Here is a 27,370-nt window from a genome sequence, read left to right as displayed (position 1 = left end):
GTATGTATATAGGGATCCTGTACCAAGTCACTCTAATAAGCCTTGACTGTTATTTATACTACCAACTGGATAATAATATTGCACAAGTAATAATTGGACACTCTTTTAAGGGCCTTTAGGTAGCTGATAAATATTAGCTGGGTGGTGGCAGTGATTTCTACCATATAGTCTGGGAAAAAGGGGAACAGCTGGAGAGCCTGTGCCAACCTTCCTCAGGAGTGTCTGTGTGGTTGTATAAACTCATCTCAAAGTGTGTGTGTGTATCAGCTGCTTGGGCAGGGACACGAAGCACTAGTTGGACACAGAGGGTGCTGGAGGTTTTAGCTTGTGTGCTAGGCTGAGATCTGGACCCTATAACTGTGCCAGTGGGGACTCTTACTGGGGACCTGGAGAGCAAGGGAGAGACCAGCCCTGGACTGACAGTGATCTCTGTATGCTCTTAAGGGGAAATTGCACTTTACTGTGTGTATTTGTTATCCTTTCCTCCTATATGAGATGCCCCTTGCTGGTGTTAGAAGTGAGGATTGAGGCTCATTGATTGCAGGGCCAGGGCACGGGTGTCACAAATGGCCATTTGATTCACTAGTGCAAGCTGGTGGCAGCTAGGAGCCATACACAGGTGAAAGTCACTCCTACCTTCAAAGTCATCTATTTGCTGTTTATTTGCAAATATTAAATGCCTTAACCAATGGTTCATCTTGAATTAATAATTATGTGTGTGGCTTAGTGATGCACTATTTTGTATTTCTGCTCCTTAAATGCTCTCTACTAAGTTCATTCTTTGTTGCCACAAAAGGTGACAATCAGGAAAAATAAATTCACTTTGTAGCAGAAGGCTTCATTTCCCCATAAATCAGCACAAGCAAAAGTTGCACTGAGAAGATCTCAAAAAGCTCTACAAAACTAATGTACTCATCGTACCCCCACATTAACAGCAACAGCGCTAACTTGTTTGTAAATTATGCTGCTCTGGGACATCCAAAAAGAGGAAACATTGAAAAGAAAGTGCGTCAACAGATAGCACTTTACTATAGTTTATTTTCAGCCATGTTGCTGATGTCTTCCTGTGTGGATATATATTGCTAAAAGCATCATAGATAGTAGCATACAATTATTTCAGCTTAATTATAAGTAACAATTATTAAACACTTGAAGTGGAGCTCATTGCCTGTATGACAGTGACACAACAGGAAGCACACTCACCTTTGGTGCAGTAAGTTGTGGGTTATATTCCCTTACTAGGTGGATGGATTGTTGACACTGCAGTGAAGCACAATTTGATTGTTCCACTCTTGAGTGTCTTAGCCTTTGGATGAATTGTTAAACGAAGGTCCAATCTGCTTGAGTAGGAGATAGCTCAAGTGAATGTAAAAGATCCCATGGCACCTGTTGAAAAGGGTTGTGGAAGTCGCTGGTTCTCTGGCCAAATGTCCCCCTTGTGGTATATACACTCACTCTACAGTAGCAAACCTCAGTGGGGGAGTATGATTTTTAACTATTTCACATCTCCTAGCAATCAGTACATGAGGTGTTACATCCCATATTGCTAGAAGACCACATAGCAAATGTATGAAACCCAGAATGAAAGCACACTTAAATGTGAGAAAAAGTTTTTAAAATGAAAAAGTAAAGTAACCTTTGCATTACTAGTTCAGTGTAAATCATTTTCTTGCTTTTTAACTGCTTATTACCCCAAATTCATTGCCTTAAGTTACTTTGAAACATTAGTGCTTTATGTAGTGTCTGTTTATTACACTGTAGGCTTAAATGGGACACAACAATTCACAGTGTTTGTTCTGCAGGGTTGAGGCAGTAAACAGCATGATCAGTGATGTAGGTGTATGTGACAATCTCCAGCTGATGATTCATGCAGTTCTTGAAGTTAGCAGCAGTGCAGGAGCTGGAAGTATACCAAAACACTCATACTGTGTAGTTTGTAAAGCTGACTGTTGCAATTTGTATATTTATTTATTTATTTATTTAACATTTGCTTACCAGGAAAGCCTGACTAGGACAGAGCCCATTTTCAGCAGTGATCTGAGAAGAAACACTCCCAGATGCATGTCTTTAGAATGTGGAAGAAAACCAGAGCACCTTGGGGAAACCCACACAAACACAGGGAGGACATGCAGATTCCATCCAGAAGGCATCCCAGCCAAGAAGCAAACCAGAGAACCTCTTGCTGTAAGGTGACAATGCTAACTGTTGCATCACTGAGTCACTCAAATGGCATAACATTAATTTCTGTGTTTCATGCCAAGAACAAGACAGGCAGGTGTGATTGTAGGGAGCATTATGCTACTAATATTCTGTCATGGTAGCTGTCACCTACCCTGTTTTGTCTACAGTGTAGAATGGAGGTCGTTGTCATGATTGTGCAACGATATGCAGAAGCTATGCCAATAAGTACCATATGATAGCCTGGTAACATGCTAATGATGTTAAAATTCTAAATATTTCACAAATTACTCATTCCACAAATGTACACATTGTACCAAACAAGAGATCAGGTATAGCACTCTTTGTCTGTGCTGTATTTGGTAAAAGGCTTCAAAATGATAAGGGATAATACAGGAAAATACTTACAGTCAGAGTCTCACTGGCTGATTGATAGATGGGTGTGTGTGTAGGACAAACACTTTATTTCTGGGTCCACGGAGTAACTTACTGGGTGATATGTGTACTGTTTAATGTGTAACAGGGACTGAACAATAACTGCAGTGGGTATAATACGTAAATTGTGTACATGAGAAACTGATGTGCAAAGGGGTGAATGGGTCTTGTTTAGGGATTTGTTTCTAGATTTTGGGACTTAACCAGAGTTGAGGGTTATGTGTTAGTTCTGACCCTCAGCACAGTGACATGGATCTGGACACTTGATTATGTGCTCTTGGTATTACTATGCAGTTAACTACCATTCTGTGGTACGTGGAGTTTATACTTTTAAATATGTTAATGCCTCGCTACAGGAAGTTGCATGCCATGTGATATGTATTCCTCCTAGACAGTGGTCTGAATAAAGAAATTATGGAGGCTGAAGCACATCCAGAGGGAGCATGTTGTTTCTACAATATTCTAACAAAGATCAAGACATTGCATGACATGACCCAATAATACAAGTCAACAGGATATATACAGTAGAAGTCATCATGATATTAATTAGCTCATAGCTATGCTGCATGATCCTTCATGGGTTCGTGCCACAGTGTTAACATTTGGTGCACAATTTGTGATTCTTCATGGATCTGTACCACATAGTGCTAACATGCTGGGTACAGTTTGTGGTCTTTCAAGGATCTGTATCACATAATGCTAATATGTAGTGCACATTCTGGGGTTCTTCATGTATCAGTGGCACATGGTGTTAACGTATTGGATGCTGTTTGTGGATCTGTCTCGCTTAGTGTTAACACGTGTGAAGTATAATTTATGGTACTTTATGGATCTGTGCCACATAGTCCTAATATGTGGTGCACATTCTTGGATCCTTCATGAATCTGTGGCAGATAGTGCTAACATGTGGTGTACAATTTGTGGTTCTTCATGGATCTGTGGCAGATAGTGCTAACATGTGAAGTACAATATGGCTCTGTGACATGGTATTCTCTGCATGCCAAATCTCAAGAGATGCTGTTCTCTGAAAACTGTGTCATATTTCAAGTATTTTGGGTATATTTTCATGAATAGAAGATGCACCATGTTACTCTACCAAATGCTTGGCCAGTGAATTTTGATACCAGTGATGATATCTAAATATTTCATTGCAGATACACAATGTTAATTGTTATTTCTTAAGATTTTTAGGGTTACAGGAAATGGATTGTGATATTAAAATGCAAAGCTTACGTAATCCACAGAAACAGTAAATATATTTAATAAATTTCAGTAGATTGATGCAACAAAACAGGAAATATGGAAAGTTAGTGGGTTGTTGCTGATAAATCTCAAACATCATTGTGTCCTAACATATATAAGCTAGAAATGTTTTCCATGACTGATATACACAATTAAATGTTTAATATTATGTTTTTATGTTCCATATGGCAGTAACTAACAACCTTTGATTAAGATACAACACTGGTTTCTACCCTTGCTTATTGGCAACAGCTGGTTATGTCAAACTTCCTCAGGATGCACTTACCATTAAATACTTCATCCTTACACCTTGTTGACATGCATGTCCAAGAAGGATAAGCAATTTTAAAAGAGCACATTTTACTGTGTCATTCTGATTCTCACTCAAAATGTTACAGTCATGTCAACCAGCTATTATTAACACGTATTCCTAAGTTATCCCTCGATAAGATGATGTGCACAAAAACAATGAGGACCTACGTCCCAATGAACTACTGTAACAGGAAAGTACTACTACCAGAAAAGAAACAACAGCCAAGCATCACCACACAGAACAGTAAATATCATTTTTTACCAGCTGTTGTAGATAAGGAAGCAGATACTGTGCTGCACAGTCTTAAGTACATTATAAAATCATGACACCTGTTTGAGTGTTACTGCAGTAGTGACTTCATCATATGCAAAAAGACATAGAGCATATAAATAAAGACTAATCCCTACTCTTTCAGGAATCCCACCAGCACTACTTTACATACACCCACATTTTCACTGGCACTGATAAAAATAACTCCAGCTGCCTGGAGCAATCTCCCAGAATAAACGAGGGATTTAACAAAATCTAAAATCTTTCAAAAAAACATTTAAAAAAACATAACTGATGGAAGCAAACAAGTGACTGCTTTACTTAAGGAGTGTAATTAGATGAAGAGATCCCATGGCACTTATCAAAAAATAGGGTAGGGTAAGTTCTCCAGTGTCCTAGCTAGATCTCCCCCACTCAGTATGAACACTGCCTCAGCTCTCCCACCCCCTGATTGCCCTAGAGGGACTCACACAGTCAAAAAAGTATAGATAAATAAACAAACAAACAAATAAATAAATAAAATGTTTTTGTCATGCTTTTTTCTCCCAACGTCTTAGTAGTGACACATGGACTTAACATAAGTATTTCATATATCATATAATACAGCAATATATATGAAGTATAATGTTTGTTAATATGAGCTTGTTGCTACAGTTTGATTGCTTTTATATAAATGTAAATTTGCCTATGTGACACATGAAAATTCAATAAAGATGTTTAAAAAAAAACTTAAATGTTCAATCTACATTTATGGTGTCACACTTATTTGCTTTCCCATTCTTTTTGGCCCCTGTATTGGCAATCAGTATAAAGAGAAACTCACTCCACCATTCTTTTACTCTCTTTGCACAGAGGGCTCAACCTAGAACCAGAAATATCCATTTTCAACACTGCTTTTTTAATCCCTCAATCATCATTATATCAAAAAGTTATCTAGATCTGTGATTCTTGTTAACTTTTACTTACATTGCTTATCTGGCTGAGAAGACTTCTTGGTATATCATCTTTGTTTAGAAATTCATTGTTCCTGCTCATCTTTGTTTTTATCTTTCTTTGTGCTGTTTTCATTTTAATGATATACAACATATCTACAGTATGTACATACTCTAGATTTGTACTCCCTGTTCTGTTTATCATTTTCTGCTGGGTTGATTTCCTTTATCTGATCACATTATCTCTTAGAGTTGACAATTATTCCTTCTTTCTGCTTCCTTCCTTCTTAGCCCATCCCTTATATTTACCTTCTTCTCCTTATTAATTTCTCTGTCTTTTATTGTTATTATTTATTATTATTTTACATTTGTTTACTGGCAAAGTCTGACTGGATACAGGTCCTTTTGTGTCAAATCACCCTTATTTCTCCCTTTTTCAATCGGTTTCATTATTTGTTCTACCCCCTTCCCCTGGGATGCTCCTTACACTTCTAGCTCCTTGTTATTGCTTTCTTGCCAACTGTCATTATAAATCCTATTACTTTTTTGCCCTCCACCTGTTGTTTTATCCATATTTCACATCCTAATAAGAACAGTTTTGCAGTGATTTCTTTGCACCCCAAGGCTGGTAGTTTATTTCCCATGATCTCCTGTACCTCCTTTTTATACCTTTTTAACTCCTTGCTCTCCCAGAATACATGAGACAAAGTTCTTTGCCCATCTCTGCAACTCCAGCATATCTCTGCAACCACTGTAACTACACTGGCTATTCTAATTAGGGTATAAAAGTACTTAAGAAGGCATTTACATGCAAATACCCTGAATCTCTGAGCTTCAGTAATGCATTTATGAAGTGTTTGTGCCTTTTTCCATTTTCCTTCCAGTAACTGAATGTTTGTATCCTGTGTCCGGGTTTCTCTTAAATTTTATGACATCTTCCTTCCTGCTGTTTTCCGGCCATTTTCTTCCTAATCTCACCCCTCCTTATGTTAGCCTACCTTCTATTTTGTCATCTACTTTCATCATGTTCAAAGGTTTGTATGAACCACATATCTTGTCTTTATTCCTTGATACCCCAATTGCAATCATTCTGGTAACTGAAATTTATCCCTTACTACCTGCCAGGATTTCAGATCTTCAATTAAGACCAATATCTAATCTTCTGTAGTTTTGCCTGACTCCTCTGCAGGATATTTATGACTCCCTATCCTACCTACTACCTTTTATATATGTACGCCTTTCTGTCCACTTCTTCTGTAAGATATGGTTGCGTTAGAGAAAGAGAACTTTTGGGCTGTGTGGTCCATTCTAAAGCCAGATCCCCATTCTATTTAGTTAGAAATATGTCTATTAGATCTCCCCCTTTAGCTTGTACATTCCTTCTCTGTTATCATCCTCTTCCAGTCTGCATCATATTTTCTGTCTATTATCCTTAATATATTTGCTAGCAAACATGACTTCAGACTTTCCTGTACATCGGCACTCATGAGCCCCCCATCAGCACTGATGCTGTGACTTATTCCCATGCTACACTTGGTCGTTCTCCATCCCACAAATATTCTCTCATCTTTTGTTTCACTTTTCTCAAAAGCTTTAACCTTGGTCATTTCCGAAAAACTTGCCTTACATATATAAACGGTGGCATTATTATCATTTGTAGCATGTGTGCTCTTTGTTCAATGTCTGATTTCATTGTGTCCCATTCCTGTATCTGTTTCTAATATTTTCTCATAGGTAGTTTGCAGTGTGTCAGCAGTCATTTTCCCTAGTCATATCCTAATTTCATTCCCCTACATTTCCCTGGTCTTTCCTGCCTTCTCCTCAGCCCAGTCTTTACCTATTAATATTACTTCAGTTTTGTCTCTATTTTTTTCTATATCTTGACTTCTTCCCAATCCCCTTAAAATTATTCATAATTTGTCCAAATCTTCTTGCTGTTTTGTTAAAGTCAATAACTTCCTTATAATTATTTCCAAGGATTTGATGTCCAATTTAAAGAGTAGCGGTGATAAAGGACAGCTCTGTCTCATCCCTCTCTGCACTCTTATCTCCTTGGAGAACCTAGCTCTGATTTTGACCTGTGCTGTCATCCCTTGATGCACAGCCCCTACCATTCTTTATACAAATCTGTGGTAATTTTCATCTGTCAGCTGCTTCTAACATATATATCCAGTTTACTGTGCCACATGCTTTCTCTGTCTTCAGCCTGATCATAACAAAGATTCATTAACAGGGTCTTAAATTATCTTGTCACCCCCCCCCATACAAATCCAGTTTGATCCATGTGTGTCAGTTGTGAGAGTAATCTCCTCAATCTATGTGCTTGTATCAACTTGAAGCACTTATAATTGTGGTTTAGTATTGAAATGGGGAGGGAAGAAGATGGGTTTATGTGCTTCTTTATATATTACCAAAATGATGGCCTCCTTCCATGATCTAGAGTGAACTCCCCAGGACCTAATGAAATAAGTTCTCTCAGTTTTCTGTTACTTCTTCCTTTTTCCTTTCCCAAACTTCATTTGGTAGACCATCACATCTTGGTGACTTCCCCTTTATCATCCATGCCCATTTCTGCTGTGAGTATTTCCTTATCGGGTTCAGCTATTTTAACTTGGTCAGCTACTCCCATTCCATTCATTTTAGTTTCTTTGTTCTTATTCCTTATCACCCTCACTGTGCATTTGTAGGTAGTGTTATTTAAATTCATCTGATATCTCCTCAAGTTTCACTGCTATTTCCCCTGTCTTTTTCCTAATCTGGTACTTCCAACCTTAACCTTGCTCCTAAAGGATTTGTTGTCCCTGGACTGCTGTTGAAATGCAGATCTGTAGTCACTGTTTTCTTTGCCCATATTTTCTCATCCTCCCACTATTCAATTTGTTGCTTAATTTCCTACCATCTACTATTCCTACTAATATTGCCTCTCTTTTTCCCTTTCTAGATCTGTAATAATTCCTGCACCATACCTTGTTTTATTCCATTTTCTCTGTTTCTCCATCTTCCTCCATTTTTTCTGTATCTCCCTCCTGACCTCCTATTTTATCTTGGTCTAATCTCTTGTATCCACTTCTCCATTCCTTCTAGCTCTTTTCTTATAATCTTAACCTCCTTCTCTTTCTCATCTAGTACTTCTAGCTCTTTTCTTATAATCTTAACCTCCTTCTTTTTCTCATCTAGTACATATATGGGAAATCTCCATTGTTTATCTAGCCTTTTTCTGCTTTCTCCCTTGATTTTGACCTTTATCAGTTCATGGTTAGAGACAGTAAGGGGGGCTGCTTTAGTTTCCACCACTTGATAAGGGTGTTCCAAGCTGATGTAGCTCTAATCCAGCATGGACTAGATATCCATCTTTGAGTATGTTTATGTAGCTCATATCCAGCATGGACTAGATATCCATCTTTGAGTATGCTTATGTAGCTCTTATCCAGCATGGACTAGATATCCATCTTTGACTATGTTTATGTAGCTCTTATCCAGCATGGACTAGATATCCATCTTTGAGAATGTTTATGTAGTTCTTATCCAGCATGGACTAGATATCCATCTTTGACTATGTTTATGTAGTTCTTATCCAGCATGGACTAGATATCCATCTTTGAGAATGTTTATGTAGCTCTTATCCAGCATGGACTAGATATCCATCTTTGACTATGCTTACATAGCTCTTATCCAGCATGGACTAGATATCCATCTTTGACTATTCTTATGTAGTTCTTACCCAGCATGGACTAGATATCCATCTTTGACTATGCTTATGTAGCTCTTATCCAGCATGGACTAGATATCCATCTTTGACTATGCTTATGTAGTTCTTACCCAGCATGGACTAGATATCCATCTTTGACTATGCTTATGTAGCTCTTATCCAGCATGGACTAGATATCCATCTTTGACTATGCTTATGTAGTTCTTACCCAGCATGGACTAGATATCCATCTTTGAGTTTGCTTATGTAGCTCTTACCCAGCATGGACTAGATATCCATCTTTGACTATGCTTATGTAGCTCTTATCCAGCATGGACTAGATATCCATCTTTGACTATGCTTATGTAGTTCTTACCCAGCATGGACTAGATATCCATCTTTGAGTTTGCTTATGTAGTTCTTACCCAGCATGGACTAGATAGCCATCTTTGACTATGTTTATGTAGCCCCTATCCAGCATGGACTAGATAGCCATCTTTGACTATGTTTATGTAGCCCCTATCCAGCATGGACTAGATAGCCATCTTTGACTATGTTTATGTAGCTCCTATCCAGCATGGATTAGATATCCATCTTTGACTATGTTTATGTAGCTCTTATCCAGCATGGACTAGATAGCCATCTTTGACTATGCTTATGTAGCTCTTATCCAGCATGATCTAGATATCTATCTTTGACTATGCTTATGACCATGTTACTGTCTGCAAATCTGTATAGTTAGTTTGATAGAGCATTACTCATATTACATATATGCATATAATTCATTTTCTTAAATAAGAAAAATAACTATAAAATTGTAAAATGTTTGACAACACTTATGACCATAGTACTGTCTGCAAATGCATGCACTTAGTCCAAAAATAAATACTAGATTCAGTATGTGTGTGTGTATGTAAGTGTGCATGTATACATACATATATATATATATATATATATATATATATATATATATATATATAGTTAGATATATTCAGTAATTCTTAACATGCAATGTCAAAACTGATATCAAAATTATGTGAATTTTACCTCTGTGCTGTTCTTTTTTCAGTTGTAAGTGAACCAGGTCCTGTCTGAAAAATGTTTACAGACAGTGCACTTATCCAATTAACAAATGGTAAATATTAAGTAAATAAATGTGCCACAAAGTCTGCTTTTAACATATCACTGAGTGATTTAACTGCATGCATTACAACAGTTGGCATGATTTCTTCTGCTGGTCCTGCCTTTGGTCAAGGACACAGAAAATAAGCCAGACATTCCATTTTTCATACATTTCTATGTGACCTAACTGTACACACTACAGCAGATGGAAGGATTCCTAGTGCTGATCCTGTCTGTGAGGAGGAGATACATGGTCAGAGAAAAGTAGAATCACATCCAGATGCTGAAGTGTTCCACAAGAAAGAAGAATCCACACTAGTAAAAAAACAGGAACACACTGTCATACTATTTATAAAGAGCAATAAGGCAACAGCAGTATAATAGCAAAGCTTACGAGCCAGGCTCTTTATCAATGCATAAAAAATAAATAGTTGCAATTCAATTTATATTACAGCCAGCCATACCTCTCGACCTGGAAACATCAAAATTCTGGACAAAGGGCAATGAAAGATAGGTACAAATCTATATGATTTTTAGCATAACATTTGCAGACATAATTATGTAACCCCGCCCACTCTAGTGATATTGTGGGATACCAACTTTCAAACACACACTGAAGAAAAGACATATGGCCCCAGGCCCTGTAGTAAATGGTAACCATTTTTGTTTGAAATGTGTAACAATGTTCACTGGGAAGGGAAAAGATGAAAAACCTTAGGATTTTGTTTTTGGTGACTTGGAGTATGTGGGTTTTGTGGTAAATGTAGATCATTTAATGGTAGGCAATATTCTTATCTTGAGTAAAAGGCAAAACACCAGGACTCGAGAATGGCTTTAAAAGCCAGTATAAAAATCTTTTTTCGACACAAGCGCTTCCATGGGTAACCCCACTTCTTCGGATGTCTAATGCATTTTAAAAACAGCTCTTAGTTTAAATACATACCCTCCTATAATACATGATTAAAACCAACCACTACATTGTTCTAGTGAACAAACACTTCACATTTTAATGCAACATTCTGTAAGGTACTTGCCATTGAGTGAACTAGAGGTCTGAAACAAATATATCCACTTCTAAAAATCTGTTTATAAAATATCTACATTATAGTTCAAAACTTCTGGAACATTTCAGTTAACAGACACAGGCACAGATCTGCACATATTAACATTCTCCACCTGTGTTCACCAAAACACATACAAACCTATAACAAAAAGTGTGGTATTTTTATGAACAGGCACTTCCATTCTAAGCAACATTCTACAAAATACTTGCCATTCACTGGACTCGAAGTCTGAAACCAGCATACACATTTCTAAAAAAACTTGTCATTAACTGGACTAAAAGTCTGAAACAAAATATACACATTTCTGAAAACCTCTTTATAGGTTATCTACATTATAATTCAAGCTTCTATAACATTACAGTTTACAAAACATAGATCTGCACATACTGACATACTCCCCTGATATTCTCCAAAACACATACAAGCCTATAGCAAGAAGTCAATTTTTCATACAGCCTCACAACACATCTTACCTAAAGAGCTCCCTAGACTTTAATTTAGGGCACAGGGGTATATATTCATTTAGTCCATGACCTCTATCAGCCCTTAGTCTTACTATCCACTTAGCCTCAAGCTCTTCAGTGATGTTCTGTATGTGCCCCCTCTTATGCTCTCATATGTTCTTCCTATCACTAAAAATTTAAAGGCATGTTCCATATCATTATTAATAATATGTCTACCCAGAGCATTTTCTTTGTTATTTTTATGGCTGGCATAAATATGTTCTCGTATTCTTTCCTTCAGAGATCTGTCTGTCTTCCACACATAGAAATTACGGCACACTGTGCGATGAGTCAAATAAACTAAATGCTCTGTTTCTCAGGTAGAATTAATGTCCAATTCATTCGTTTTCAACTGGTCTGGATGCTCAAACTTCAAAGTACTATCTATGTATTTACAAAAATTACATCTACCACATTTTTTGTGCCTTTTTCCATTAATGGCTTTATACAGCCATGCTTCCTGTCATCAACCTTGGGTTGACACAGCTGTCTCTTCAAAGATTTATAATTCTTCAATGAATACTTGGGTTTAACATCTATAAGGTTGTTGAAGGTCTTATCTAGTCTTAATATATTCCAATCACATTCTTGTACTTCCATGCATCCTTAGAGTAATAAAATGATATTCTAATCTGTTTATTTTCTCTGATATTATCTTTCTGTCCCTCACTGTGTACTTCTCTTGAGTCTTTGCTCCTAGAAAAATATGGTTTAGCCTTTAAACATCTCTGTCTACTCACTTCTTTGAAACTATCCTGTATGTCTTTTAAATGATAGCCCCTTTTTAATAAATCACTACTGGTTTGCTCAACTTGATGGACAAAATCTTCATCTGTCACATTCAGTCTTGAAGCTCTATAGAACTGGTTCTGAACACCATTTCAAACAATGTGTGTGGGGGGTGCATACTATCTTTGGCCAATAAGTGGTTTACATGGCATTCTTTCTTATAAAGGCGAGTAACCACAGTACCATCATTTTTCTTCTCAACACTAATATCTAAAAAATTAACTAAAAAAAAATAACTATCTGCATAGAATATGTGTATGTAAACTTCAAAAATGTAGAGGTATTTTTAATATATATATATATATATATATATATATATATATATATATATATGTGTGTGTGTGTGTGTGTATATATATATATATATATATATATATATATATATATATATATATATATATAAATAGAACCAAACTGTGCCTGCAGAGAAACGACTCCAAATGCCTCAGAAATAGCGTAGCAAAATTTTATTCAATGCTTTCATTAAAACGTCTTCAGAATAACAAACTATAAAATCACTTCATTTACATACATTTCATACTAATAAAATAATGATACCTAATTATTCAATTAAACTCAAAATTGACACATTAAAATCACAATGTTAACTTCCTGTACACATTAAAATCACAATGAATTAAATTTTGCTATGCAAGTTCTGAGTCATTTGGAGTTGTTTCTCTGCAGGCACAGTTTGGTTCTATTTATTTGTTTGGTTGTACTACTCTAGCCATTCTTTGTGTTTTTTAGGTATTGCTAATATATTGTACAAACTCTTCCAGTTCTTCAGTGTTCCCTCTCCACAAAATGAAGAGGTCATCAACATACCTCCTCAAAAAGTAAACTCTGTCTGCATAGGGACACTTCAATATAACCTTGGTTTCCCACATTGCCATTACGGCATTGGCGTAGCTATGGGCACGCAAGGTGCCCATAGCTACGCCATTTGACTGCCAATAATGATCTCCCCCAAAGACAAAGACATTGTTCTCTAACACAATACTTAAAAGCTGACTCACTTGCTCTATGGTGCATGGATCAACCAAGAACATCTCCCTTAAAAAAGTATAAATGCTCTCTATTACTACATCATTTGGTATCACTGTGAATAAAGACACCATATCAAGGGATACCATATATATATCTCCTGCATCACTTCAGTGTCTCATGTATACTTAAACAGATCTGCCAAAAAATGTTCTGTATCTCTTAATATATGCTGTATGGTGTTTATCTTAGGTCTCAAAAAATTCTCTAAGTATATTGAGACTGGTTCTGTACTCCAATTCCTTACAGATACTATCGAACGCATAGGGGACACTTTATACTTTTATGAATTTGTGGTAACCCCTGTATGACCGGTGGTAGGTTGCTCAACAATAACATAATCTAACATGTCCTTACTGATCAGCCCATTCTGCCATAACTCTTTTAGTTTAGTGACTATCTTGCTGGACATCTGTTTAACTTGATAAACTTTAATTTTCACATAAAATGTGTTGTCATTCAACATTTCATGCATCATTCTGTTGTATGCAACTGTGTTCAGCACTACAATAGGGCTGCCTTTGTCGGCAGGTCTTATAACAATGTCCTCATTCTTTTTCAGATTTTTTAAAGCCAGCTATTCTTGCTTAAGTTGAAACCATGTTTGTTCCTGTTCAACTCTCAGCAGCTATCTTATAAAAAAATCATCTATACAAAGTTGCTCAAAAGCATTCAACAAAGGGTTTAGTTGTGGTACATACAAGCTAGGTTTTCTAAAAATGTTAATATTAGTATTAGTCACATTATTAGCTTCATTATGTAACAACTTCAGCATCACATTTCTAGTAAAACACTTCATATCAAAAACAGCATCTGTTAAATCACAGTACCTTGTAGGAGTATATGTGAGTCCTTTCTGTAAAACATTGAGTTCATTCTCATTTAAAACATAGTCTGAAAGATTCCATACTAGCCTTCCTTGAAGAAGGCCTTCTTTATATTCCCCTGGTTCGTTATTTGGTCATCTGTCTTTCTTTTCTAATCTTAGCAAAAGAATGTTATAGTTTACTAAGACCTCCAAAAGTCATTCTCCATGGCCTACTGATCAGTGGCATGGCTAGACTTTGTACCACACAGGGCTGTCTTGGAGTTTGCCGCCCTTCCCCTCTCACAAAATCATGATCGAATGGGGCACAACACTCCTCCTGCAGCCATTCCAATGTCCCATTACTTGGCTATTTCACCCCATTTACCATAAACACTGTAATGTGCATACTGCTTTATGTCTACAATGATTATTTGGATTTCATTTAAAACTTTTATCTTACATTTTAATATACATCTGCTAAACAAAGCAATGTAGTCTCACATTAAAAACAGACTTAGCATTAAAACTTCTCTGCCCTTAAAACTCACATTCATTGAAACAGCAATGAAACCCACGTTAAAAGAAAATGCAAAAGACAAGTCTTTAAACAATTCCACATTAAAGAGATCTGTAACTAATGAAGAGGTTGCTGCTACAAACAATTTTATATTTCATTGTGTCATCTACAAATGAAGTGTCTGTTGCCGTTGAAGAATAAATTGCCTATGTTACGTTAAAAAAACTGATAAGCTAGTAATGTTGCAATAGGGAATGGATGGCAAACTGATAACAGGTTCATAGTAGTTATTAGGTATCTCCACCAAAGAGGACATTCTCAGGACTGCAGCATCCACCCCCTTTAAAAGTACAACACAATATAGTATCAGCAATCCATCTTCATACTGTGGGAGTAGAACCCACAGCCTTCTGAACAAAAAGCAAGTATACTACCCGTTGTGCTACTAACAACACAAACCGACTTGGCATTAGCAGCACTAAACTTCTCTCCCCCTGAAGAACTATGCAGCACAAGAAATCTGTAAAAAGCCAAAATTTATTTGGGGGGGGGGGTGAACAAAAGCCCAAAACCAGGGACACATTTTAAACATCACTTGTATAATCTTAGAAAGTTGCTAGAATATTTTTTTTGTGTTACCATGTGTTTCCCGAAAGATAGGAAGACTGAAATTAAATGGTTATGGTTATCATTATTTAATGAAATCAGTTGGCACTGATTTGCCAGAAAATCATATGTTTTTAAGAGGAACACACACTAATGGCCCTGGAGCCTTCACACGCCTAGCCCATAAAAGTGCCCTGGCAACATGCTGCCCGACATTAGCTCCCAGTACCTCTATCTAGTAGAGCCACTGTAGTGATCCCTGGGGTGAACTTTCTGTTACTCATCCACTCATTGAGATTTCTCTTGAAGAGGGCTAGTGAGGCGCTCTACTTGACATAAATAGGAAGCTTGTTCCAGAGTATGAGCAGTCTCTGGGTGATGACCCTGTCTCTCCAGTAAATTCTGTTGATTCTGGTAATATTTAAAAGACCATTCCCTTTTACTTTCCTGTTATTCTTCTACTAGTTTACTTGGCTGATGGCTTACTATGTAACAGATTCAACACCAAAAAATATATTAATTGTTCCATAAATAATGGGTTTTGTTCTAATGCAATACCTTTCCTGAGGGTGAGAGAGAGTATATACACATAGGTATCACAAACAGAGTAGTTTTGAATCTGTGGGGGGATGCTAACCACCACCATGACACAGACATATATTGAAATCTGGGGTAGTGATCAAAAAAGATGGAAAAATAAAACAGGCAGTTATGATCTACTTGCTGTACACTAGAGATTATTTAGTACCATAAAAATACAAACTATCAAACAATTACTAAACCAAATGTTTTGAAAGTAGAGCTTCTACCAACTGAATGTGAAATACTACCGAGTGAAAAAACTGACACACTAAAATAAACATAAAATGAATTACGCACAGCTCGCGACTTCTTTGCTCAAGAATTGGGGACAAACCTTGAAATAACAGACAAAACACAAACGCAAACACTTTTTACACTATTACTCTAAAGTTAATTACAATACAAGTTCATGGTTTCCCATTAATGTGCACTTTCTTAGTAATATGAAACTCTAATGTCCAGCATTACTGACTGCAAACCTCAGTGCAAAAGGGCAAAAAAAAAAAAACGAGGCAAAATAATGCATAGACGTAAAACATGCAATAATGTCAACATACACATACACACGGTCAGTCCCAGTTGCAGGGTTTTGTGCAAGGGTTACACAACTACTTAATGATATTAAATATATGCTATTATGCACAATACATGAAATACATTTTTAATTTATATGACCTAAGTCTAGTATCCCTCATAACCACTCCAAAGTTCCAATAGTAAACAATACAAATGACAAACACTGCACACTGAAACCACTTGCTGCACAACCCCCCCCCCCTAAAAAAGATGTTGTGGGCAGACTGCTTATGGTAGTTACAGACCTTGATGCCTTGTCCCAAGGTTCTAACAGCTGAAAAACCCTCAGCCTCACTGTGTCCCATATACTCTTGTTAACTTCATACACTTTAACAAAGCCTTAACATACTATACAAAATGTTTGAGTGTGTTTCCTAACCTCCTTCCAATTATGTTCTTAAACACAGGAGGCACAAACCATCCTCATTCACCCTCATTTATAAAATGGAAAAAAAGTGATTTTGATGCAGCAGTGAACCAAGCAGCAATGTTCCCGGAGACCCCTTGCAAGCTGAATATGAACAAATAATAAACACCAAGCAGATTTCCCTGAGACCCCTTGCAAGCTGAATATAAACAAATAATACACACCAAACAGCTTCCCTGTATTGTTCCCTGAGACACACTGTAATTTGAAGGAACCACAGCGTAACTTGAACCAAATTCCCTCAGTTCATGAACCAAGCTAAATATCTACAGTGTAATTTTTACCAAATTCCCTCAGCTCATGAACCGAGCTGAATATCAATATAAAAGCAACTTGAATCAAATTCCCTCAGCTCATGAACCAAGCTGAATATCAATATAAAAAAAATAATAAGCAACGAACCAAGTAGCAATGTTCCTGGAGACCCCTTGCAGCTCACGAACCAAGCTGAATACCAATCAATATAAAAAAAAGTAATAGCTGCATACACACCAAGCAGCCTTCCCTGTAATGTTCCCGCCCAGAGACACACACACTGTAAGTTGAATAAACAATGAATGAACCACAGCATAACTTGAACCAAATTTCCTCAGCTCTCAATATAAAAAAATATATATAAACAACGAACCAAGCAGCAACATTACTGGAGACCCCTTGCAGCTTGTGGAAGAAAAAGTCCTTACCTGGAGGCTGGAGCAGCTGCTGGAAATGCTCGCACATTATCCTCGAGCCCAATTCCGACAGGCTGTTCATGGAGCTGACGTGATCGTGCACGTGATGACGTCAGGTCAAAAGGTCAAAGTTTAAAAAAATAGCCGAAAATACAAATACTGCTCAGGATAAAGCACCCTTGTGAAGCAAAACAAAAAGTCCAATATATCCAAAACTGCAAGGGCACAGCACGACAATCGGAGCCGACCTCTCCACAGATACAACTTTATTTGAAGAACATAAAAAGATACAAATGGCCAGTAAGTGCTTTCATGTTATAATAAACGCAGTGTTTAAGAAAGTGCTTACTGGGTGTTTGTATCTTTTTATGTTCTTCAAATAAAGTTGCATCTGTGAAGAGGTCAGCTCCGATTGTTGTGTTGTGCCCTTGGAGTTTTGGATATATTAAAAAATAGCCAGGAAATCGAAGGGGTGCCACTCGAGAATCATTGCATCCCATTATTTGGACCTCAAAACTGGCAAAAACTGAGAAATTTGGTACAGTTGAGAGGTATGCAGCCAGCCTATCACAAGACAACTAAAAATCACATGTTCAAAATCTTAAATCAATAATACAAAAAATATAAATATATGCAAACACACAGCCTAAATTACTTAATTAAAAACAATCATGTTTAGATGTTCTTCGTGTTTCACTGTTGCAGTCATTACATTTGGGTAATCTGCTGGCAGGTTGCCCTCAGTCAGCCTGATTAACAAAGTCTTGGGTCCTGCATCGGTTGCTGTCCCTTCTTCCAAGACATCAGGTCATCAGGGGTATAAAACATGCAACCGATGCCATTACATCAGTCTTTCTTGCCGCACGGTGCCCGAAGCAGAAGCAGTTCGCAAGTGCCGGTCGTCCGACTCTTGAAATTTTCATTTTCGAGTTTCAGAACTGAAGTCTTCAACTAAAAGCTAAGTATCCCGTTGGGGAAACTTTTTCTTGCTCCTTACTGATGTCAGTAAAAGTTAATAATTGCATTACTTGTGGGAAGCAAATACCTCATAAGGATTTTCATTTGTACTGTATTCCTTGCCTAGGCCCTGACCACAACGTGCCTTGCTGTTGGTTTTGTGCTAAATTTAATCAACGCACGATTAAACGTTGGTATATTTTTGCTTCTAAATATTTTGGCTCAAGATTTAACTATCCAGAAATGTCACTGGTTAGCAATCCGACTACCGGAATACCTAAAAAACAGTCAATTTCATATGCTTAAATATCAACAGCATGTCATGGGTTTCCTTAAACAGAAAATGGTGTTGATTTCTGACTGTGTGGAAAATAAAGAGTTGCAGGATTTATTACATTCAGCTGAACAAGTTGGAAAACATACTTTGCAATGTGGTTTTGATTCCTTGGAGGACTCTTGCAGGGCTGCTGTAACTGGATTGGTGATAAGAAAGCATGCTTGGCTCAAGGAGCAAAGTCTGTCTGACCATGTTAAAGCAAAATTGTTGGATGCTCCTTTACAACAGGACCGTCTCTTTGGTAATAAGGCTGAAGAAGTTTTGAAAAATATGGAAGATAAAGCTAAATCTATGCAAACTGTGAAAGATTTCTTACAAGTGTAGCCACTCAGATTTAGTAGGCACTGGCCTACTAAGAACTGGTCCTTTCCAGTACCCACTAGAGCTGCTCAGGTCAAACCCAGACATTCCAAAGGCTCCAGGTTTCAGTCACAAGTAACTTTTAGAGTAAAGCAATGGGGTGCCTCCACCTCCAAATCTGGAAGCAACAAGGCACCTCCCTATGGTAAACAGTCTCAGTGACTTTCCACTGCAATCACCAAGCACTTATCTTTTGACTGCCCCTTTGGGGGGAAAACTGGCACTTCATGCATGAAACTGGCAACTGATTACCCAGGACAAATGGGTTTTAAATATAGTATCCCAGGGATACAGATTTCATTTCCACCTGTTGCCAATCCCAAACAGATGGTCAGATCTGCATCCAAATCAGTGGGCAGAGGCCCAGAAACAAGTTATATCCCCCATGAATATGGGGGCTATTCAACCAGTACCAGAAAAGGAAAAGGGACAAGGTTTCTATTCAAGACTTTTCCTGGTACCCAGAAAAGACAAATCATGGCGTCCAATTCTGGACTTATCCATTCTAAATACATTTCTGGACATTTAAAAATTCAAGATGCTGACTCTTCAACAGTTACTATCTATGCTAGGCAAAGATGCTTGGTTGGTAACTCTAGACTTAAAAGAGGCTTACCTGCATATCCCAATCAGGGAATCTTGCAGAAGATACCTCCGCTTCAAAGCAGGCTACTTGCGTTACCAGTTCTCTGCACTGCCCTTTGGCTTATCTACTGTGCCCAGGGTCTTCACAAAATGCCTGGCACCAATAATTGCATTTTTCAGGCAAAGAAATATTCAAATGTATCCATACCTGGATGATTGTCTAATTCAGGCAGAAAACAAGGGCACTCTTCTAAAACATCTGGCATTTGTAAAAAGCATTCTAACTTGTCTAGGGTACACCATAAACGAAAAAAAGTCACAACTGGTACCCTCTCAAAAATTACATTCCAGAGTGCAAGCTTGAATACAACTGCCCAGATTACTTACCTTACACCAGAAAAGCAAATTCAATTGATGACTTACTTCAAACAGCTGGTCACAAAAAACCAGCTATCTGCAAGACAAATTCTGCAGGCCTTGGGGTTCATAGCCTCCTGCATTCTTCCAATTCCATATGCAAGACTGCATATGAGGAAACTTCAATGGTACCTAAAAAGCTTATGGAGTCAACATTGCCACAGCCTGGAAACAATGATTCCTATCATACCTTGCCTGCAACTAGAGTTCTTATGGTGGGCAGAGGCCTGCCACCAAAACAAGGGACTGTCATTCATTCCACCCCCTGCCACCCAAACCCTGACAACAGATGCATCAGACTATGCTTGGGGGATGCATCTGGCAGGAAGATGCATTCAGGGCAAATGGAGCCCAAATCAAATGCACCTACATATCAATCAGAAAGAGATGCTAGCTGTACAGAATGCTCTGACAGCCTTCAAGGACTACCTTCATCCAGGACAACTACTGATAAAGACAGACAACACCACAGTCATGTGGTACATTAACAAGCAAGGGGGTACACATTCCTACCCCTTTTGCAGACCAGCCATGGCATTGTGGAACATGGCCTTGACTTATCAAATACATCTGCAAGTTCAATTCCTGCTAGGAAAGAAAAATACTCTGGCAGACAAACTAAGCAGAAATCTTATGGACCCACACGAATGGAAACTGGAACCACAAATTTTCAGCATGTTGACACGCAAATGGGGGGAGCCCAGACATAAATCTTTTTGCCTCACCCCAAAACTATCAGTTGGACAAATTCTGCACAAGAATTCATCACAAAAAAGCTTGGAAAGTGGATGCTCTATCCTTCAGTTGGAAAAACCTATCAGTCTGTTCCTTTTCCCCAATGCCTCTGCTCTCCAAAGTCCTACTAAAAGTCAGACAGGACAAACCAAAAATGATTCTGATTGCTCCAGACTGGCCTCACTAACACTGGCACCTGCTCCTGCGCAATGTGTTGCACCTTCCTCCGTGGTACCTGCCTCAGACACCTTACCTACGGTCTTAGCAGAACTATCAAATTCTGCGTACTCAGCTCCAAACTTTGAATCTTGCAATGTGGCTAATCAACTAATTTCACCCTTTACATCTCTCAGCAAACCTGTGATGGATGTCATTTTGGAGGCTAGAAAGCCTAGTACTAGAATATCTTATGCTAACAAATGGAAAAGATTATGTGCCTGGATCCAAGCACAAGGAATAATAAGCACAGCAATGCTTCACAAGGGCCTATCTTTTTCTTCCATAAAAATCCATGCCTCTGCCATTTCAGCTCATTACAACACACAGCCTCCTCTCTGTTCTCATCCTCTGCTAAAGCAGTATCTCAGAGAGGCCAAAAATTTAAGAACCCCCCCCCCCCAGGAGAGCACCAACTCCTGCATGGGACCTGAATTTTGTTTTGGAAAAACTCACTCTACCTCCTTTTGAGCCAACTGCTACTGCAGACCTAAAATTTATCTCTTGAAAAACAGCTTTTCTTTTAGCAGTCACTTCAGCTAGAAGGATTTCATAACTACAGGCTCTTATGGCAGTGGAGTCTTTTATTACTTTTTACCCGGACAGGGTGGCTCTCAGGACCAATCCATCCTTTATGCCTAAGGTGGGATCTAGTGTGGCTCTTAATCAGACCATTCACCTGCCAACTTTCTTCCCAAATCCACAAAACAAGGGTGAGTGGATTCTGCATTCATTGGATGTACACAGACAAGTAAGATTTTACTTAACAGAACAAAATCTCTAAGAAAATCTGAACAACTATTGGTGGCATTTGCTGCAGGGGCAGAGGGAAAGGCTATTTCAAAGCAGACTTTTTCCAAATGAATAAGCCATTGTATTCGTTTCTGCCACATGCACCATGGTAAACCTGTCCCCAAGGGGATCAGATCCCATTCCACCAGGGCTGCATCTACTTCTGCAGCCTTTCTCAGAGGGGTTCCTACCAGAGACATTCTAGATGCTGCTACTTGGAGCTCAGTTCATACATTCACCAAACATTACCATTTACCTCTCTTCTCTAAATCCAGGGCTGGCTTTGCCACTGCTGTCCTGCAGGGCCTTATAGCCACGCCTAATGCTGTATAATTCCATCCTCCCATCCATAGCTTTGGGATTCTACCCAAATGTAATGACTGCAACAGTGAAACACAAAGAACATAGTACAGTTGTGTGCACTTACCATAAATGTAGATGTTCAAGTGTATTCATTGTTGCAGTCCTGGTTACCCTCCCTCCAGCCCCCTGTTTTTCTCTAGCTATACCTCTCATTTATGTTAATATCTTTAAAAGCCTTTTTGGTGTATTTGCTTTTGTTTGGAGGTATATGTTTTGTGATTTATATTGTATATATATATATATATATATATATATATATATATATATATATATTTGCTCCCCATTTGGGGGGCACCTGACATCTGGGGCAAGAAAAACTGATGTAATGCCATCGGCTGCATGTTTTATACCCCTGATGACTTGACGTCATGGAAGAAGGGACAGCAACCGACGCAGGCCCAAGACTTTGTTAATCAGGCCAACTGAGGGCAACCTGCCAGCAGATTGCCCAAATGTAATGAATGCAACAGTGAAAACACTTGAACATCTACATTTATGGTAAGTGTACACAACTGTACTTTTTTAATATTGGTTTGATACTATTTTGATAATTTAAGCCAGAGAAAGCATCTTCTCTAAAGTAATTAATCGACTTGTATTCAGCCATTTCAGTTCTAGTAATGATATCACCACCTCACATCCCTGGATATATAACTTGTAAGATTTTAAACTTAAACTTATGCATATTCCCCGTAGTCAAAATATGTTTACAGAGTACATTAGTTTCAGTGCCTCACCATATATCTGACAAATGGGAACTGATACGTTCTTTTAATTTTTGTTTGTTTTTTTCCTATGTAGAAATTATTACAGGCTACACAATTGGCTAAATATATAACATTTTCAGTAAAACAAGTGGCAGAAACTTTAAACTCAAAATCCTTCTCATAAGGGGATGTTGAACTATCAGATCTGTATTTATTTCATTGCAAAACAACAATTATGACATGGATACTTACCTTTTTTCTGAATGGGTTTCACAGTATAAGAACGTTGTACATCTTTATAACATAAATCTTGTTTAAGATTTCTTTCTCTTTTAAAGGTGAATTTAGGAGCCTCACCTACAATGTTTTTAACATCGGGGTCAGATGGTAATATAGCCCGATTTTTATTTATGATTTGTTTAATGGACCTTGTATGGCAAACATTTTCTCATGTATATCTTATATTAGCATGCATACAAGCATTTTAACTACATTTCTGGCATATTACAGTATAATCAAATTACTGAACAAGATATTTCTTGTCCTTTGTTATCCAACAAATAAGAAACACTGGTTATCTCCCTTTTCAAGTATTCTATCAAATTACCATACATTTATTCATCACGTATGTTTTTAGCACATTGCATTTATTATGTTATCCTTATTTCTCAGTTTCATATTTGCTGCTTTCTCACAAACTGTCTACATTTACATTATAAGCCTCTGCAATGTCTCTACAGACATCCATCCATGAAAAATTCCATTCAGGTGGAACATCAGCAGGTAAGCATTTGTAATATTCAGCAAATTTCTCATTATATTTGTAGAGCACAGCCTTCCAGTAAGATGACTCGCTCAGACTTGTGTCTGGTGTAATATTCCAGGATCTGTAGTGATCACTAACTGATTTATACTTTTTGGTACAAACCCATTTCCATTTAGTGTCTTCGTTACGAAAATGTTTAACAGTTGCAATAACTGATGTACAGATTTCAGCACTTAACTTATTTGACTGGTCTTTTCTACAGCCATTAATGCCAGCTGGTCTGTGGTAGGTAGCATTGTGTGTCACATGGCCAGGTTGAATGTTCTCACAGGGGGCCCCACACCAGAAGCAACATTTTCCACATCCTTCTAAGCTTTCATAGAGCAGAGCAGTGGGTGAGGATGGGAGGGATGTTATTTTTGTAGCCACTGCCCACTGTTCAATTTCCATTTCTATGTCTTTTTCAAGCTTGATAATCCTGCCCTCTAAATATTTAACAAAACACTGTAGATTGGTCTGAGATACAAATGTGTCTGCATTTGATGATATAACCAGACAACTTTGAATACTCTCTTTTACCTTCTCCACAAATTGTACTATTGTTTCACTGTTAACTTTTGCATTACTTATTGCATTTCTCAGCATGTTAACTAACACTTTCAAAGTCTCTGTGGCCAGTAGGAAAAGTATAGTGTGGCCATTATTCTGTCTCATGCAGTGCAGAATTGTTTTCTCATGTAGCCACGTCTGTTCAAACAAAGCATTGCTGTTAATGTAATTATAGTAAGTTTCAAAATTATTTTTCATGTACAGATCATACATAATTCCTACAAGAAAATTAATTCTAGCTTTAAATACCCCACCAGAATAGTTGTTTTTCATGTCATCAGCAATGTCAGATCCTAATTTTTTCTCAATGGCTTTGATAATTGCTGGCTTCAGAAACTGTTCAGCAAAAGTTCCTGCCATTGTTTGACTTGCATCATTAGTTTCATACAGTTCTTTAAACAAATAAAAATAATTCTCTCTCGCTCTTTTAAGTAGTTGCAGTGGGTCATTTTTTTCATTAAATATCCTGTGTAATTCCTTAAATTTTGTGAGTGCAGAAACACATATGTGAAACTTAAACTCCAAAAGAAATTCAGGTGGATATGAAAACCTGTCCATTTGCAGTTTTATAATATTTTCATCAACATAATTTAAAATTTCAAACCAGTGACTGGGATCATAATCTCTATCTTGTCTCACAATACCTTCTACAAACATATTGCACTGGTCCACTACATGGAGAGCTTTATGTTTTGCCATCTGCTCATCTGTTTCATTTCTGAAATGGCCATTGAGTGTATTTGTTATAAAATCCTTCATACCTTTCAAGAGGCTCCAGTCACCCCTTACTTCTCTAATTTTTTTGTTTATATCAGCTGACATGGCAGGCATGTGTTCCCTCAGACTGTTCTCCATATCTGCCTCAATGTTGATTCTATTAGGCAGAGAAGCAGGAACAGAACTAGTTTCTGTATACCACATAGTATCAAAATAAAATAACAGTTCATAATCATTTAATTTAGCTTTATATTGTTTACATTTTTGTAATAAGTTCTGAGATGCCCTTTTCAAGTTTCTTACTGTAACTTAGTTTCAGAATATTGAGTTCCTTCAAGGCTTTTTTCCTTTGGCTTCCTTCCTGGCACCTTTTTGAGGCAGAAAGGAGCAAGTCATTCCCAAGAGCTTGAATATAATTAATAAACCTTTGTTTGTATTCTTCAATAAGCTTTGCCTTTTCTGGGTTAGCAGTAAAGTACTTTTCTAGATGGATGAGTGCAACAGTCTGTGTTTCTGTAACAAACATTCTGAGCTCTGTTTTTAATAAACTGTAGATATCAGTTTCAGAGGCTTCAATTTTATTTTCAGCTTGGATTGTCCATGTCTGCATAGCTCTTCACATCTCCCAGTCCCACTTAGCAAATTCCTGTGAAATATGATGGAAGGCCTCAGCTACCAAGCTGTTTTTAAAACTAAATATAAAGTTTTCCATTTTCACTGTACTCCATGTGTCCTGTATCAATCTGGAGAAGTCAGAAAATGTTTCTTTGTACTTACTGCATGTCTGGATGGTCTGAAATAAGGCCTTCTTCAGTTCAAATACACTGGTACTGTATCCTCTACTAATCGATGCCATAGGGCCACAACCATACCAAAGGCCTGCTATGTAGCCCTTTGAACAGTTGGGGTCAAATGTTACAACATCAGCAAGTCTGGTAAATTTGTCATCACATTTTTCCATTTTTGCTGCAGCCCTTATAATTTCATCTAACTGGTCCAGAAGAAGCTTGTGACCTATCAGGTTCTGATCATAAGCAGAAATGTCACCCACATTCTGATGGACAAAGACCCAAACTGGCTTCTTGCCAACAATTTTCATTCTGATAAAGGCATGAAAAACAATCTGCAATATATCTTTCATTTCTGCGGAATGTTCCATGGACATATTTACTAAGGTCATATCACTTAATCCAATCACTAGTGTTGCTAGTTCATTGTCATGCTCATAACTGTCAGTTAAACTCTGCAGCTCAGGGGCTTTTAATCCCTCAGTATCAATAATCATGAGAAAATCGTAGCCCAGCTGTGATTGTAAGCTACCTGTGATTTTAAGCAACTGCATAAATGCACCTTTTGTACATCTCCCACTGCCCACAGCAAACTGCAGCCCAAACATTGTGTTCAGCAAAGTTGATTTCCCAGTGCTTTGTACACCTAACACTGTCAGTACAAACTTTTAGGTATGTACTCACCATAACTTCAGATCTTTGGGATCCATCTCACCTACATTCTGACTGATGGGTTCGGAGCCGATCCCTCGGCTCCGACTCGGCACGCTTATGCCAAAGAGCGAAGTCTCTTATTGGCTGAGCTTACTATATCCCAGGATGCACCACTACCAGTCCCCCAGATCTAGTTTGTCCGCATACATGCACACATGCACGCACTGCTTATATAACATTGCCAGATGATACAAGATAAAAACAGTAGAATTCAAACCGTTCAATCTCTTCTGATCTCCAAGGCAGGGGGAAGGAGGGTGGGTATTAGGAATGTAGGCGAGATGGATCCCAAACATCTGAAGTTATGGTGAGTACATAACTAAAAGATGTTATGTGATCCTATCTCGCCTACATTCTGACTGATGGGACAGCATCCCTAGCACCTGAATCCTGGGTGGCTCACTGGAAAACACTCCTGAGTACCGTGGAACCAAATGATGCTCGCCCTTTAGATGTTACATCCAATTTATAGTGGGAAATGAAAGTGTGCGGGCTGGACCAAGTAGCCGCAGCACAAATTTCAGAAATAGCGAGCTT

At 37.9% G+C, this 27,370-nt stretch overlaps 1 protein-coding gene and 1 pseudogene across 1 annotated transcript in view; both read right to left on the bottom strand.

Moving 5' to 3' along the window:
* Positions 1-27,370, bottom strand: part of LOC122814000 (arginine--tRNA ligase, cytoplasmic-like) — a 641,564-nt gene that overhangs the window by 445,671 nt on the left and 168,523 nt on the right. The window lies entirely within an intron of this gene.
* Positions 23,826-27,370, bottom strand: part of LOC122814479 — a 36,299-nt pseudogene continuing 32,754 nt past the window's right edge.

Source organism: Protopterus annectens, chromosome 10.part0 (genome assembly GCF_019279795.1).
Source record: "Protopterus annectens isolate FY-2018-M chromosome 10.part0, PAN1.0, whole genome shotgun sequence".
Classification (NCBI taxonomy): Eukaryota; Metazoa; Chordata; order Ceratodontiformes; family Protopteridae; genus Protopterus; species Protopterus annectens.
Note: the sequence above shows the minus strand (reverse complement) of the source record. Positions and strands in the feature narration are given on the sequence as shown.